Genomic DNA, 11,319 nt, shown 5'->3' with positions numbered 1-11,319 from the left:
GAGGTGTCAGGGTCACAGTCTTTCCTGTTCTTTGTTTTTTACATTCTAGGAATATATATGTAATATTTATTGTATAATTATTTTATGTCAGTCTTCATGAATGAAGAGCTGAAGATACAACAAATTTATTAAGAGGCGTGTGTCTCTTTAATGAATTTGATGCATCTTTGAATTGTCAGTGAGGCAGGTGCTGGCGAATATTACTGCCATAATTTATGTTACCTTTGTGGCGTAAATTATGATGAGTTTTTTTGGCGTGTTTGGCCATGTCCTGTCCAACCCGAGCTCCTCACACTTTACAAAAAGTCCAGGACTGGCGCTAAATTTTGGGATACTTCAGGCAGATTTCTGGTTATAACTTCATAATCTTCCCCAATCAGTTATCAATTATGCATATTCTCCAGTCCCTGGTGTCTGGTGGTTGCATGTCCCAGTCCCTGGTGGTTGCATGTCCCAGTCCCTGGTGTCTGGTGGCTGCATGTCCCATTCCCTGGTGGTTGCATGTCCCATTCCCTGGTGTCTGGTGGCTGCGTGTCCCATTCCCTGGTGGTTGCATGTCCCATTCCCTGGTGTCTGGTGGTTTCATGTCCCATTCCCTGGTGTCTGCATGTCCCATTCCCTGGTGTCTGGTGGTTGCGTGTCCCATACCCTGGTGTCTGGTGGCTGCATGTCCCATTCTCTGGTGTCTGGTGGCTGCATGTCCCATTCCCTGGTGGTTGCATGTCCCATTCCCTGGTGGCTGCATGCCCCATTCCCTGGTGTCTGTTGGTTGCGTGTCCCATACCCTGGTGTCTGGTGGCTGCATGTCCCATTCTCTGGTGTCTGGTGGCTGCATGTCCCATTCCCTGGTGTCTGGTAGCTGCATGTCCCATTCCCTGGTGTCTGGTGGTTGCGTATCCCATTCCCTGGTGTCTGGTGGCTGCGTGTCCCATTCCCTGGTGTCTGTTGGTTGCGTGTCCCATACCCTGGTGTCTGGTGGCTGCATGTCCCATTCTCTGGTGTCTGGTGGCTGCATGTCCCATTCCCTGGTAGCTGCATGTCCCATTCCCTGGTGTCTGGTGGTTGCGTATCCCATTCCCTGGTGTCTGGTGGGTGCGTGTCCCATTCCCTGGTGTCTGGTGGGTGCGTGTCCCATTCCCTGGTGTCTGGTGGCTGCGTTTCCCATTCCCTGGTGTCTGGTGGCTGCGTGTCCCATTCCCTGGTGTCTGGTGGTTGCGTGTCCCATACCCTGGTGTATGGTGGCTGCATGTCCCATTCCCTGGTGTCTGGTGGCTGCATGTCCCATTCCCTGGTGTCTGGTGGTTGCGTGTTCCAGTCCCTGGTGTCTGGTGGTTGCATGTCCCATTCCCTGGTGTCTGGTGGTTGCGTGTCCCATACCCTGGTGTCTGGTGGTTGCCTGTCCCAGTCCCTGGTGTCTGGTGGCTGCGTGTCCCATACCCTGGTGTCTGGTGGTTGCATGTCCCAGTCCCTGGTGTCTGGTGGTTGCGTGTCCTAGTCCCTGGTGTCTGGTGGTTGTGTGCCCCATACCCTGGTGTCTGGTGGCTGCGTGTCCCAGTCCCTGGTGTCTGGTGATTGCGTGTCCCAGTCCCTGGTGTCTGGTGGTTGCGTGTCCCAGTCCCTGGTGGTTGCGTGTCCCATTCCCTGGTGTCTGGTGGTTGCGTGTCCCATTCCCTTGTGTCTGGTGGCTGCGTGTCCCATTCCCTGGTGTCTGGTGGTTTCATGTCCCATTCCCTGGTGTCTGCATGTCCCATTCCCTGGTGTCTGGTGGTTGCGTGTCCCATACCCTGGTGTCTGGTGGCTGCATGTCCCATTCTCTGGTGTCTGGTGGCTGCATGTCCCATTCCCTGGTGTCTGGTAGCTGCATGTCCCATTCCCTGGTGTCTGGTGGTTGCGTATCCCATTCCCTGGTGTCTGGTGGGTGCGTGTCCCATTCCCTGGTGTCTGGTGGCTGCGTTTCCCATTCCCTGGTGTCTGGTGGCTGCGTGTCCCATTCCCTGGTGTCTGGTGGTTGCGTGTCCCATACCCTGGTGTCTGGTGGCTGCATGTCCCATTCCCTGGTGTCTGGTGGCTGCATGTCCCATTCCCTGGTGTCTGGTGGTTGCGTGTTCCAGTCCCTGGTGTCTGGTGGTTGCATGTCCCATTCCCTGGTGTCTGGTGGTTGCGTGTCCCATACCCTGGTGTCTGGTGGTTGCCTGTCCCAGTCCCTGGTGTCTGGTGGCTGCGTGTCCCATACCCTGGTGTCTGGTGGTTGCATGTCCCAGTCCCTGGTGTCTGGTGGTTGCGTGTCCTAGTCCCTGGTGTCTGGTGGTTGTGTGCCCCATACCCTGGTGTCTGGTGGCTGCGTGTCCCAGTCCCTGGTGTCTGGTGATTGCGTGTCCCAGTCCCTGGTGTCTGGTGGTTGCGTGTCCCAGTCCCTGGTGGTTGCGTGTCCCATTCCCTGGTGTCTGGTGGTTGCGTGTCCCATTCCCTTGTGTCTGGTGGCTGCGTGTCCCATTCCCTGGTGTCTGGTGGTTGCGTGTCCCATTCCCTTGTGTCTGGTGGCTGCGTGTCCCATTCCCTGGTGTCTGGTGGTTGCGTGTGCCATTCCCTGGTGTCTGGTGGCTGCATGTCCCAGTCCCTGGTATCTGGTGGTTGTGTGCCCCATACCCTGGTGTCTGGTGGCTGCGTGTCCCAGTCCCTGGTGTCTGGTGGTTGCGTGTCCCAGTCCCTGGTGTCTGGTGGTTGCGTGTCCCAGTCCCTGGTGTCTGGTGGTTGCGTGTCCCAGTCCCTGGTGTCTGGTGGTTGCGTGTCCCATTCCCTGGTGTCTGGTGGTTGCGTGTCCCATTCCCTGGTGTCTGGTGGCTGCGTGTCCCATTCCCTGGTGTCTGGTGGTTGCGTGTGCCATTCCCTGGTGTCTGGTGGCTGCATGTCCTAGTCCCTGGTGTCTGGTGGTTGTGTGCCCCATACCCTGGTGGCTGAGTGTCCCAGTCCCTGGTGTCTGGTGGTTGCGTGTCCCAGTCCCTGGTGTCTGGTGGTTGCGTGTCCCAGTCCCTGGTGTCTGGTGGTTACGTGTCCCAGTCCCTGGTGTCTGGTGGTTGCGTGTCCCAGTCCCTGGTGTCTGGTGGTTGCGTGTCCCAGTCCCTGGTGTCTGGTGGTTGCGTGTCCCATTCCCTGATGTCTGGTGGTTGCGTGACCCAGTCCCTGGTGTCTGGTGGCTGCGTGTGCCATTCCCTGGTGTCTAATGGTTGCATGTCCCATTCCCTGGTGTATGGTGGCTGCGTGTCCCAGTCCCTGGTGTCTGGTGGTTGCGTGTCCCAGTCCCTGGTGTCTGGTGGTTGCGTGTCCCAGTCCCTGGTGTCTGGTGGTTGCGTGTCCCATTCCCTGATGTCTGGTGGTTGCGTGACCCAGTCCCTGGTGTCTGGTGGCTGCGTGTGCCATTCCCTGGTGTCTAATGGTTGCATGTCCCATTCCCTGGTGTATGGTGGCTGCGTGTCCCATTCCCTGGTGTCTGGTGGTTGCGTGTCCCAGTCCCTGGTGTCTGGTGGCTGCGTGTCCCAGTCCCTGGTGTCTGGTGGTTGCGTGTCCCAGTCCCTGGTGTCTGGTGGTTGCGTGTCCCAGTCCCTGGTGTCTGGTGGTTGCGTGTCCCATTCCCTGATGTCTGGTGGTTGCGTGACCCAGTCCCTGGTGTCTGGTGGCTGCGTGTGCCATTCCCTGGTGTCTAATGGTTGCATGTCCCATTCCCTGGTGTATGGTGGCTGCGTGTCCCAGTCCCTGGTGTCTGGTGGTTGCGTGTCCCAGTCCCTGGTGTCTGGTGGTTGCGTGTCCCAGTCCCTGGTGTCTGGTGGTTGCGTGTCCCATTCCCTGATGTCTGGTGGTTGCGTGACCCAGTCCCTGGTGTCTGGTGGCTGCGTGTGCCATTCCCTGGTGTCTAATGGTTGCATGTCCCATTCCCTGGTGTATGGTGGCTGCGTGTCCCATTCCCTGGTGTCTGGTGGTTGCGTGTCCCATTCCCTGGTGTCTGGTGGCTGCGTGTCCCAGTCCCTGGTGTCTGGTGGTTGCGTGTCCCATTCCCTGGTGTCTGGTGGTTGCGTGTGCCATTCCCTGGTGTCTGGTGGTTGCGTGTGCCATTCCCTGGTGTCTGGTGGTTTCATGTCCCATTCCCTGGTGTCTGCATGTCCCATTCCCTGGTGTCTGGTGGTTGCGTGTCCCATACCCTGGTGTCTGGTGGCTGCATGTCCCATTCTCTGGTGTCTGGTGGCTGCATGTCCCATTCCCTGGTGGTTGCATGTCCCATTCCCTGGTGGCTGCATGCCCCATTCCCTGGTGTCTGTTGGTTGCGTGTCCCATACCCTGGTGTCTGGTGGCTGCATGTCCCATTCTCTGGTGTCTGGTGGCTGCATGTCCCATTCCCTGGTGTCTGGTAGCTGCATGTCCCATTCCCTGGTGTCTGGTGGTTGCGTATCCCATTCCCTGGTGTCTGGTGGCTGCGTGTCCCATTCCCTGGTGTCTGTTGGTTGCGTGTCCCATACCCTGGTGTCTGGTGGCTGCATGTCCCATTCTCTGGTGTCTGGTGGCTGCATGTCCCATTCCCTGGTAGCTACATGTCCCATTCCCTGGTGTCTGGTGGTTGCGTATCCCATTCCCTGGTGTCTGGTGGGTGCGTGTCCCATTCCCTGGTGTCTGGTGGGTGCGTGTCCCATTCCCTGGTGTCTGGTGGCTGCGTTTCCCATTCCCTGGTGTCTGGTGGCTGCGTGTCCCATTCCCTGGTGTCTGGTGGTTGCGTGTCCCATACCCTGGTGTATGGTGGCTGCATGTCCCATTCCCTGGTGTCTGGTGGCTGCATGTCCCATTCCCTGGTGTCTGGTGGTTGCGTGTTCCAGTCCCTGGTGTCTGGTGGTTGCATGTCCCATTCCCTGGTGTCTGGTGGTTGCGTGTCCCATACCCTGGTGTCTGGTGGTTGCCTGTCCCAGTCCCTGGTGTCTGGTGGCTGCGTGTCCCATACCCTGGTGTCTGGTGGTTGCATGTCCCAGTCCCTGGTGTCTGGTGGTTGCGTGTCCTAGTCCCTGGTGTCTGGTGGTTGTGTGCCCCATACCCTGGTGTCTGGTGGCTGCGTGTCCCAGTCCCTGGTGTCTGGTGATTGCGTGTCCCAGTCCCTGGTGTCTGGTGGTTGCGTGTCCCAGTCCCTGGTGGTTGCGTGTCCCATTCCCTGGTGTCTGGTGGTTGCGTGTCCCATTCCCTTGTGTCTGGTGGCTGCGTGTCCCATTCCCTGGTGTCTGGTGGTTTCATGTCCCATTCCCTGGTGTCTGCATGTCCCATTCCCTGGTGTCTGGTGGTTGCGTGTCCCATACCCTGGTGTCTGGTGGCTGCATGTCCCATTCTCTGGTGTCTGGTGGCTGCATGTCCCATTCCCTGGTGTCTGGTAGCTGCATGTCCCATTCCCTGGTGTCTGGTGGTTGCGTATCCCATTCCCTGGTGTCTGGTGGGTGCGTGTCCCATTCCCTGGTGTCTGGTGGCTGCGTTTCCCATTCCCTGGTGTCTGGTGGCTGCGTGTCCCATTCCCTGGTGTCTGGTGGTTGCGTGTCCCATACCCTGGTGTCTGGTGGCTGCATGTCCCATTCCCTGGTGTCTGGTGGCTGCATGTCCCATTCCCTGGTGTCTGGTGGTTGCGTGTTCCAGTCCCTGGTGTCTGGTGGTTGCATGTCCCATTCCCTGGTGTCTGGTGGTTGCGTGTCCCATACCCTGGTGTCTGGTGGTTGCCTGTCCCAGTCCCTGGTGTCTGGTGGCTGCGTGTCCCATACCCTGGTGTCTGGTGGTTGCATGTCCCAGTCCCTGGTGTCTGGTGGTTGCGTGTCCTAGTCCCTGGTGTCTGGTGGTTGTGTGCCCCATACCCTGGTGTCTGGTGGCTGCGTGTCCCAGTCCCTGGTGTCTGGTGATTGCGTGTCCCAGTCCCTGGTGTCTGGTGGTTGCGTGTCCCAGTCCCTGGTGGTTGCGTGTCCCATTCCCTGGTGTCTGGTGGTTGCGTGTCCCATTCCCTTGTGTCTGGTGGCTGCGTGTCCCATTCCCTGGTGTCTGGTGGTTGCGTGTCCCATTCCCTTGTGTCTGGTGGCTGCGTGTCCCATTCCCTGGTGTCTGGTGGTTGCGTGTGCCATTCCCTGGTGTCTGGTGGCTGCATGTCCCAGTCCCTGGTATCTGGTGGTTGTGTGCCCCATACCCTGGTGTCTGGTGGCTGCGTGTCCCAGTCCCTGGTGTCTGGTGGTTGCGTGTCCCAGTCCCTGGTGTCTGGTGGTTGCGTGTCCCAGTCCCTGGTGTCTGGTGGTTGCGTGTCCCATTCCCTGGTGTCTGGTGGTTGCGTGTCCCAGTCCCTGGTGTCTGGTGGTTGCGTGTCCCATTCCCTGGTGTCTGGTGGTTGCGTGTCCCATTCCCTGGTGTCTGGTGGTTGCGTGTCCCATTCCCTGGTGTCTGGTGGCTGCGTGTCCCATTCCCTGGTGTCTGGTGGTTGCGTGTGCCATTCCCTGGTGTCTGGTGGCTGCATGTCCTAGTCCCTGGTGTCTGGTGGTTGTGTGCCCCATACCCTGGTGGCTGAGTGTCCCAGTCCCTGGTGTCTGGTGGTTGCGTGTCCCAGTCCCTGGTGTCTGGTGGTTGCGTGTCCCAGTCCCTGGTGTCTGGTGGTTACGTGTCCCAGTCCCTGGTGTCTGGTGGTTGCGTGTCCCAGTCCCTGGTGTCTGGTGGTTGCGTGTCCCAGTCCCTGGTGTCTGGTGGTTGCGTGTCCCATTCCCTGATGTCTGGTGGTTGCGTGACCCAGTCCCTGGTGTCTGGTGGCTGCGTGTGCCATTCCCTGGTGTCTAATGGTTGCATGTCCCATTCCCTGGTGTATGGTGGCTGCGTGTCCCAGTCCCTGGTGTCTGGTGGTTGCGTGTCCCAGTCCCTGGTGTCTGGTGGTTGCGTGTCCCAGTCCCTGGTGTCTGGTGGTTGCGTGTCCCATTCCCTGATATCTGGTGGTTGCGTGACCCAGTCCCTGGTGTCTGGTGGCTGCGTGTGCCATTCCCTGGTGTCTAATGGTTGCATGTCCCATTCCCTGGTGTATGGTGGCTGCGTGTCCCATTCCCTGGTGTCTGGTGGTTGCGTGTCCCAGTCCCTGGTGTCTGGTGGCTGCGTGTCCCAGTCCCTGGTGTCTGGTGGTTGCGTGTCCCAGTCCCTGGTGTCTGGTGGTTGCGTGTCCCAGTCCCTGGTGTCTGGTGGTTGCGTGTCCCATTCCCTGATGTCTGGTGGTTGCGTGACCCAGTCCCTGGTGTCTGGTGGCTGCGTGTGCCATTCCCTGGTGTCTAATGGTTGCATGTCCCATTCCCTGGTGTATGGTGGCTGCGTGTCCCAGTCCCTGGTGTCTGGTGGTTGCGTGTCCCAGTCCCTGGTGTCTGGTGGTTGCGTGTCCCAGTCCCTGGTGTCTGGTGGTTGCGTGTCCCATTCCCTGATGTCTGGTGGTTGCGTGACCCAGTCCCTGGTGTCTGGTGGCTGCGTGTGCCATTCCCTGGTGTCTAATGGTTGCATGTCCCATTCCCTGGTGTATGGTGGCTGCGTGTCCCATTCCCTGGTGTCTGGTGGTTGCGTGTCCCATTCCCTGGTGTCTGGTGGCTGCGTGTCCCAGTCCCTGGTGTCTGGTGGTTGCGTGTCCCATTCCCTGGTGTCCGGTGGTTGCGTGTGCCATTCCCTGGTGTCTGGTGGTTGCGTGTCCCATTCCCTGGTGTCTGGTGGTTGCGTGTGCCATTCCCTGGTGTCTGGTGCCTGCATGTCCTAGTCCCTGGTGTCTGGTGGTTGCGTGTCCCAGTCCCCGGTGTCTGGTGGTTACGTGTCCCAGTCCCTGGTGTCTGGTGGTTGCGTGTCCCAGTCCCTGGTGTCTGGTGGTTGCGTGTCCCAGTCCCTGGTGTCTGGTGGTTGCGTGTCCCAGCCCCTGGTGTCTGGTGGTTGCGTGTCCCAGTCCCTGGTGTCTGGTGGTTGCGTGTCCCATTCCCTGGTGTCGCTGCATGTCTCAGTCCCTGGTGTCTGGTGGCTGCATGTCCTAGTCCCTGGTGTCTGGTGGTTGCGTGTCCCAGTCCCTGGTGTCTGGTGGTTGCGTGTCCCAGTCCCTGGTGGTTACGTGTCCCAGTCCCTGGTGTCTGGTGGTTGCGTGTCCCAGTCCCTGGTGTCTGGTGGTTGCGTGTCCCATTCCCTGATGTCTGATGGTTGCGTGACCCAGTCCCTGGTGTCTGGTGGCTGCGTGTGCCATTCCCTGGTGTCTAATGGTTGCATGTCCCATTCCCTGGTGTCTGGTGGCTGCGTGTCCCATTCCCTGGTGTCTGGTGGCTGCGTGTCCCATTCCCTGGTGTCTGGTGGTTGTGTGTCCCATTCCCTGGTGTCTGGTGGCTGCGTGTCCAAGTCCCTGGTGTCTGGTGGCTGCGTGTCCCATTCCCTGGTGTCTGGTGGTTGCGTGTCCCATTCCCTGGTGTCTGGTGGCTGCATGTCTCAGTCCCTGGTGTCTGGTGGCTGCGTGTCCCAGTCCCTGGTGTCTGGTGGCTGCGTGTCCCAGTCCCTGGTGTCTGGTGGCTGCATGTCTCAGTCCCTGGTGGTTGCGTGTCCTATTCTCTGGTGTCTGGTGGTTGCGTGTCCCATTCCCTGGTGTCTGGTGGTTGCGTGTCCCATTCCCTGGTGTCTGGTGGTTGCGTGTCCCAGTCCCTGGTGTCTGGTGGCTGCGTGTCCCAGTCCCTGGTGTCTGGTGGCTGCATGTCTCAGTCCCTGGTGGTTGCGTGTCCTATTCTCTGGTGTCTGGTGGTTGCGTGTCCCATTCCCTTGTGTCTGGTGGCTGCGTGTCCCATTCCCTGGTGTCTGGTGGTTGCGTGTCCCATTCCCTGGTGTCTGGTGGTTGCGTGTCCTATTCTCTGGTGTCTGGTGGCTGCGTGTCCCATTCCCTGGTGTCTGGTGGTTGCGTGTCCCATTCCCTGGTGTCTGGTGGTTGCGTGTCCCATTCCCTGGTGTCTGGTGGTTGCGTGTCCCAGTCCCTGGTGTCTGGTGGCTGCGTGTCTCAGTCCCTGGTGTCTGGTGGTTGCATGTCTCAGTCCCTGGTGTCTGGTGGCTGCGTGTCTCAGTCCCTGCTCTCTGGTGGCTGCGTGTCTCAGTCCCTGCTGTCTGGTGGTTGCATGTCTCAGTCCCTGGTGTCTGGTGGCTGCATGTCTCAGTCCCTGGTGTCTGGTGGCTGCATGTCTCAGTCCCTGGTGTCCTGCAGTCACTTGTCTTGCTCTGCACTATAAGGTGTTGTCCCTTTATATCCCCTGTGCTTTACATGTCACATCGTCTCCCCAGTCTCTACAGCGTCTTTAGAATCAGGACATCTATTTCCATTTTCTTCTGTGAAGGGTTCGGGGGTCCGGTCTCTTTCCACAGAAATGCAAACTGGTCCCCAATATGTGACCATTTAAAGTATCTGAAAGTGGCCAAAAACAGGCGAGGACCTGCGGACCCCGCTGCCTCCTGGCGAAACACTCACTGCCTGAGGGGTCATTTTTCTGGCAAGCAAAACCGAAACCACGACCCTGGGTGGGGTCCCCTGCGGCATCTGGGCATCACTGAGCGCCATGCTCCCTATATTCTGGGGATAAGGAGTTCCCCTTTAAATTTGGGTCAGACGGCGTCATACACTCAGTGTGTGGTTGAGCTTCAGCGCTGGGGTCCTGGGTTCAAATCTGACCAAAGACGACATCTGCCTGGCGTTTGTATGATTTCCTCTTGTTTTTGTGTGCATTTTACATTATAGGACGATTTATGGCAGTGACGGGGTTAACCTGAGTGTTACATTGTGGCAGGTACAGTAGATTCCAATCCATGGAGTCCACTGGATCTCAGGCAGTCTCCCATTGGAGGAGCAGGACAGCGCCCCCGCCTGATGCAGCCAATGGCAGAGCAGGGATAGCATCCTCTCAGGGATGGTGTAACCTTACAGTAAACAGCTTGCATCACTATGACTGCAGCCTGCACATTAACCCTGTACCGACCACAGAACGGTCCATGGGTATATCTATGAACGTCAGATGTAAAATTCCAATAACCCGGCGTGTTCATGACCAGCAAGGTGCCAGATTATAGGTAATTACTAAGACTGAAACCATCTGTGGGTCTGTAAAGCACCGCTGTAATCCACGACTCCAGCTAGCTGCTTTGTCTGTTGGAGTCTACAGTAGTCTGAAATCCATTCCGTCTGTTCAGAGGGTCCAACGCAAGCTACCGTCCATACTGAGCAAGTACCGCGGCCCAATAAGTCCTGAGTCCACCCACCCAGGGCCCAATGAGTCCAGGGCCCATTCTACCATGGCCCAATGAGTCCAGGGTCCATTCTACCATGGCCCAATTAGTCCAGGGCCCAATAAGTCCAGGGCCCATTCTCTCGGGGGCCCAATTAGTCCAGGGTCCATTCTACCATGCCCAATTAGTCCAGGGTCCATTCTCTCGGGGCCCAATGAGTCCATGGCCCACCATCCCAGAACCCAATAAATCCAGGGCCAACCCCCACCCTCCTGGGGCCTGATGAGTCCAGGGCCCATTCTCCCTGGGCATGATGAGTCAAGGGCCCATTTTCACAAGGCCCAATGAGTCCAGGGCCCATTCTCCCAGGGCCCAATTAGTCCAGGGTCCATTCTACCATGCCCAATTAGTCCAGGGTCCATTCTACCATGGCCCAATGAGTCCATGGCCCACCATCCCAGAACCCAATAAATCCAGGGCCAACCCCCACCCTCCTGGGGCCTGATGAGTCCAGGGCCCATTCTCCCTGGGCATGATGAGTCAAGGGCCCATTTTCACAGGGCCCAATGAGTCCAGGGCCCATTCTCCCGGGGCCCAATGAGTCCAGGGTCCATTCTCCGGGGCCCAATGAGTTCAGGTATCACCCTCCCAAGGGCTCAATGAGTCCACGGCCCATTCTCCCGGGGCCCAGTGAGTCCAGGGCCCACCCTCCGAGTGCATAGTGATTGTATGGTGATGGCTTAGGAGAACAAATTCTGTGACTGGTGCAGGTCAACCCCTTAGATACTTCTAGCCCTTGTGACAACGGCATCTAAAGGGTTAAAATGGGTTGTTGATGGCGCTGACCTGGCAGCCAAAGACCTACTGAAGTGCAATGTGTCCGCCATGTTTGTGGCCAGGTACGGACTGGGACTGTAATTCAGCCCTGGCATTTGAAATCACACAGGCCCATGCTGTCCCCGTCCCAAAGCACCAGATGGGACATATTACTAATATTACCCTGGATGGAGGAAAGCAAGATTTGCTACAGGACCAATATTTCTAATGATACCTGTGGCCTGCTGGGGTAAGTGA

The 11,319-nt window shown here is 58.2% G+C and overlaps 1 protein-coding gene across 1 annotated transcript in view; it reads left to right on the top strand.

Annotated features, from left to right (window-relative positions):
* The window catches only part of DNAJB13 (DnaJ heat shock protein family (Hsp40) member B13), a 58,688-nt gene that overhangs the window by 23,665 nt on the left and 23,704 nt on the right, over positions 1 to 11,319 (top strand). The gene's annotated exons all lie outside the window — the stretch shown is intronic.

Source organism: Dendrobates tinctorius, unplaced genomic scaffold (genome assembly GCF_039654945.1).
Source record: "Dendrobates tinctorius isolate UK_male_01 unplaced genomic scaffold, ASM3965494v1 ptg000157l, whole genome shotgun sequence".
Classification (NCBI taxonomy): Eukaryota; Metazoa; Chordata; class Amphibia; order Anura; family Dendrobatidae; genus Dendrobates; species Dendrobates tinctorius.
This window is presented reverse-complemented; position numbering and strand designations above follow the sequence as displayed.